Genomic DNA, 5,869 nt, shown 5'->3' on the forward strand with positions numbered 1-5,869 from the left:
GATTTCTGTTTTTTAATGTTCTTTTACATCTACAATTTCTTGTTCTGTTATTTCAATTTCTGGTAAGAATCCTACTTCTAGGCAGGTTTTGTCATTGCTTGTCTGTTTAAGTGCTTTCATCTGTGAAATTGTTTTGATTCTTATCTTTAGTTTTTCATGGATGCTATGATTTTATTTCTCTTTTTCATACTTCATTCCGCTACAATAATAACTAGGAGAATATTTCTTTTGTGTGGATGGGGGGGCAAGTAGCAGGTGGCTTTCTGAATTTTCATATCAAGTGTTCCGCTTCTGTTGCAGTAAGGAACGTTTTTTAATATGCGCAATCCTTATATTTAGTGATGGTGGTGGCGGTGGTGCAGTTTGCTTTTATTTTCATATTTTATTCTGTTCCAGTAGGAGGCTTATCATCAGTTGCTTTCATTCCTCTCTCTAAAGCCAGCTGCTGACTCCAAATGCAGCCACTGCTGCGGAAATCACACACTATCAGATAATTTAAAGTCTTCATGGGACTCCACAGGATGTAGTTATGTAAAGCTTTATAAAGGTAAAAGACTTGTTAGAGCAGCAGAGATGAAGTGCAGATATTCACAGAAGCCCAAGACTTACTGCCGCAGCCCTTCAGAGTCTTGTATTAGTCATGATTCATCTTCGGTTCATGAGCTACCAAGAAATGCAAGGTACCTGGGTTTCATGGTCACTTCGAGAACACATACACTGAAATTGGAATGACACAGGATTGGCAGGGCCCCTGTGCAAGGATAACACACAAATTTGTGTTCCGTATTTTTCAGGTATGAAAATATCACATGTGCCCCCAAATATGTTATCTAGTTATGTAAGTATTATATATCAATTTAAAAATATATATATACTGTGGCTTCATCAGAGCCAAGGTTTGCTGAGGAGATTTTTTATACCGTGCTGGTCACAAAGCTATAACCCAAGCCTTGTAACTTGTTAAACTAGTGTAATTATGTTAGTAAACATTTTTACTAACGAATATAGATCACAAGCTAGCGCAGTATGTCTCTAGGGAAATTTCAGACTTTATACTACACATTGTAAGCCAATAGCTAGTTTGCTTCATCCTTTTCTTTGTCAGAGGTCAATAGTAGGTATGGAGACTTCCCCTGAGACAAGCTTCTCCAGACCAGCTGGGAATCATCCTGACTCTTTACTCTTTCCAGAGACACTTTCCTAAGACTGTCTTTTCAGCTGCTTTCTTTTTCCACTGTGATCTTCTAAACCTGACAGCTTCTCTCTGTAGTTTCCCCTCTGGAACTTCCCGACCGCTGCCCACCGTGCACACTTTCATACAGCCCCCTCCAGACACACGTACAAGGGTGGGCTCTGCCACCAACTCTAGTCTCAGTTGTTTGTTTTCCATTTTGACTCACAACACTTTGGTTATGTGGTCAATGTACGCTATGATATATTAATTTAACTTTTTTCTTTAAATCTTTATAGTATTTTAGGGAAGAGGTACAAAAATTGTCAAAACCCCATTGTCCTAAGTTATCTTGGATCTATATACCGTGGGCTTTAAGCATCAAGGCTAATTCACAGAAGCCCAAGACTTACTGCCCAAGACTCTCCTGTCTCAGTGACAGGAGAAATATAATTTTCTGCTATATTTTTAGCTATAAGAGTAAGGCAGGCTAATTTTGTTTCCTTCTGTTTTCCTCTCTTTTCAAGCTGTTTCAGCAACATGAATAGTTTAAACTGCTTCCCTAATTGTTTCATTTTGACCATTAGCAAGTAGTGCCAATGGAGTTACATTTGCTTCTTGTCCTTTTTATTTCTTCTTTTCTATTTTTTCTCTTTTCTTTTTTCTTCACTTTTCTTTCCTTTCCCCGCTTTCTTTTCTTTTTTAAGCTTTTAGTACCTAACATTGTTTTCCTGAAATAACTTCTGAGATTCTGTTTTGGGTATTTCCCATGGAAAGATGTGAAAGATAGTAATTCAGTAAATTTTGTCCCGACCAAAGTATTAATTAATTGAGCAAATGATGACATCCTCACCTTCCTAAGTAGTATTTAATTCAGACGTTATCTCCCATCATACACCATCTAATCTAAGCTATTCTCAATGTAACATTGCCCTCCACCACTTCCTCGAATTACTTCTCATATCCCTGTACCTTCTTTTAGAAACCTGACACTGTGAATTGTCCAGACCTCTGCCCTTAAAACTCAGTAAATAATGCAAACATACTCTATCTAGAGTAAGATGAATTTTAAAATATGTCCAGATTTTACGAAACTAGTTATTCTGTCATGTCCAATTTCCATAAGCACTAAGTTCAATGGTTGACATCTCTCTCTGACATGTTGACACTTCTTGTTTTTCTTTTTCCACTGTGAAAGCATATCCTCATTCTTTCAAATGTATGTTTTTCTTGTAATTATATTTCAAAAAAATTTTAGAGCAATTTTTGTGAAACCATGCATAAGTCAAAAATTTGTGTTATTTTGCATATGAGTGCCATCCCAGAACCAACGAAACACAGACAACTCAAAACGTGGGTGTGGCTAATCATGCACAGCACATCAGTGATTTCAGAAGTCTCGTTTGATGATTTTAATCTTTCAAATGAGCCAAGACCAAGGTGGATAATGAGGAGCTGAAAGCTCTAGTAGGATTGAATCCATTTAATATATGCATGAATTAGCAGAAACGTTTAATGTTACTACTCCAACAATATCAGACTATTTGAAACAAATTGGCGGGTAAAAACGCTGGCTTGATGGGTTCTGCATGAGTTCAATAAGTGCCAGGAAAGAAATGGTCTTGAAGATTTCCTTTCTTCGCTGTCACAGCATAAAGGGGAACCACTTCTACACTGTTTATTATGTGTTTTGAAAAATGGATTCTTTCTGACAATTGCAAGCATTCGGCCTGATGGTTCAGATAAAGTGCTGAAACAAAGTCCTAAACCAAATATTGATCAAAAAAAGCTAATGGTGTCTGTTTGGTGGCCCAGGGCTAGTATTTGCCACTACAACTTCATGAAACCTGGCCAATAAGATTACAATCCGTGTCTACTGCAACCAAATGGATGCCATGCTGCGGATGCTTGTGATCAAGAAGCCACGTTGGTCAATAGAGATGGGCCACTTCCGCAGGACAACACGGTCACACAAACAGCACTACTCTAACAACAGAAGCTGGACTTGGAAACTCTCTATTTTCTATTCCCCAGACTTTGCACCACTTGACTACCACTTCCATTAGACTTTGGGTCACTTCTTGCCAGGAAAATATTAAATTCTCAACAAGCTGGGGAAAATGCCTTTTGCAATTTCATCACCATCGTTTTCTAAGATTCTTCAATGTTGGCATAAGCAAACTACCTTTAAGATGACATAACTGGGTTAATAGTTTAAGCAAATACTTTCATTATTGTATTACTTCTCGTTTGAGGTATAATAAACTATACTATTTATTCAACATTGGAAATTTCATATTTATTGACCTAGTAATTATCAAAGAAAGTTAGGAGAATTATTGGTTTCTTATATTTAAACCAAGTTTGGATTTTAACATCTTACTTCTAACTTGTTAAAACAATGTTCTGTTGATTCACCATGATTGCCTTATCTTAAAGAAATCCCCATCCCTGGGCATGTCTTTCATTATTATCTTATTTCTCTCACTACTCCTGTATTAATTAAAAAGGAAAATATATTTAAAAGTAAAACTGAAATTTTTCTTCCCCAATGGATACAAATTTCTGGAAATAGAAAAGAAAGATAAGCTTTCAAATTTTCTTCTTATCATTGTAATAATTTCTTTTCTTTGAGACAGAATCTCACTATGTTACCCTCAGTAGAATGCCATGGCGTCACAGCTCACAGCAACCTCAAACTCTTGGGCTTAAGTGATTCTCTTGCCTCAGTCTCCCAACTAGCTGGGATTGCAGATGCCTGCCACAATGCCCAGCTATATTTTTATTACAGTTGTCATTGTTGTTTAGCAGGCCACGCCTGGTTTTGAACCTACCAGCCTTTGTGTATGTGACCAGTACCATAAACACTGAGGTACAGGTGCTAAGCCTCCATATTTTTTCTATACATCATTCTAAGGAAATTACTTATCTAATATATAATGAAGACCATAAATCCTCTTTAGCTATTCACTGGCTTAAAATTAATCTATCTTATAGTTGAACCTATAGTTTCTATGAAATTTACAATGATCAAAATATCTGTCAAGTTAATATAATGAGAAATATGGGGGAGTATCTCTAGGAATTTTAGGACAATCCTCATAATTTTTAATAAGTAAATCAAGTTACATTCATGCTATGGCTTTGGATAAAGTTCAAATTAAGAAAAAGAGAAATAGGTTTGGTGCCACATACTAGTATGCAGCTCTTAAAAATAAAACACAACTACAACTTGAACTTTAGTTAAGAAATGAAAACAATGCAACCTAAACATTTGTATCCTCTTATTAATTTGAAATTTTTAAAAAAGAAACACTATGCAGAAATTCCATTTGTCTGTTAATTTCCAGCCTGCTGTCCTGGCTAAGAACCACAGTAATAGGAACAATGTTCCTTTGAATTAGAAAATGAGGGAGTCTATGTGATAAAACACTGTTTGGAACACCTGTTTCTGGCTTTTTCCTGAGTCTTAACTTCTGAATTCCTTGAGAATTTATGAGAAAGGAAACTATTTTTCTAAGATACTTACCCCTTCCAGACAAGGTTAGATAGGATCTATGAAAGACTAAAACTGTCAGAAAGTGTAACTCTGCCTTGATTTCTAAAATCAGTCTTTAACCTTCTAAATGCAATTTCAGTCCCTTACCTGAGGGTGCCAGCACAGCCTTGCTTTAATGTTGCAAAAATGGTGGGCCATTCTTGCTAAGATCTGCCTTTGATGCTGCTATTCTTTGAAGTTGGCATCTGTTTAAATCAATTTCCATGGCTGTCCTAGGGTCCCTAATCCCCACTCTTTGAGCATACATTCAAAACTTCCTAAATCACAAGAATGTAAGGGATTTTTCTCACTGCCATTTCTCAAGCAGCTGGAACAGTGATTAGCATATATTAGATGCTCAAGAAATGAATAAATTTAGAGGTCTAACCATTCATTGTCTCTCCAAAATGGAAATCAATGTGTTACTTGATTAATTGTTAATTTTTGATTGAAAAAGTACTGTTGTATTGTGACTGAATTTAAATTGATAAAGTCTGGGCTATATATGAGGAGTGACCTCTAAGACCTCTCGGACTGTCATCATCTTAGCAGACAGGTAAGTTTTTTTTTTGTTTGTTTTGCTTTTGTCTTCTCATGAGGACAGTTAATAAAAGGGATAGAGAACAAAAGCAGAGGCTAATTCTCTTCCATTATAGGTAATGGAGCAAATGTCCTCAGCCCTCTGTGGAAAGGTAAAGAGACAGAGGACTAACAGGTTCTCTGGAGTCAAGCACATAAGTTTTCACATACCAACTCACATATTTGAAGTTTGAACCTTCATTGAGAACTAGGGCAATAAAATAATTAATGCTTGGCTATTTCACCTCTTCACAGTGCAGGGAAAGTAGAGTGACACAAATTTGATGAAATAGAATATTTTTTTTAAATTTCAGATTAGTATGAGAGTACAAGAGATTAGGTTATATTGCTTGCATTTTTGAGGTAAAGTCCAAGTTGTAGTTGAGCCCTTGACCCAAGAAGTGTGCTATATACCCTTACACTGCACCTGTTAGGTGAGAGAGCACCAATCTCCCTCCTTTCTCTCCTCCCCTCTCCACTTCTTTCTTCCTTCTCAATTGTGGTTTTTTTTTTTTTTTTTGAGACAGAGTCTTACTTTGTTGCCCTGGGTACAGTGTGGTGGCATCATAATCATAATTCAC

The 5,869-nt window shown here is 36.5% G+C and overlaps 1 non-coding gene across 1 annotated transcript; it reads left to right on the plus strand.

Annotated features, from left to right (window-relative positions):
* Positions 1–688: 688 nt before the first annotated feature.
* Positions 689–791, plus strand: LOC128560574 (U6 spliceosomal RNA). Its single transcript, XR_008373063.1, has one exon. It is a non-coding gene; the product is annotated as a U6 spliceosomal RNA (small nuclear RNA).
* The last annotated feature ends 5,078 nt before the right edge of the window (positions 792–5,869 follow it).

The sequence above is a fragment of the Nycticebus coucang genome, chromosome 11 (genome assembly GCF_027406575.1).
Source record: "Nycticebus coucang isolate mNycCou1 chromosome 11, mNycCou1.pri, whole genome shotgun sequence".
NCBI lineage: Eukaryota > Metazoa > Chordata > Mammalia > Primates > Lorisidae > Nycticebus > Nycticebus coucang.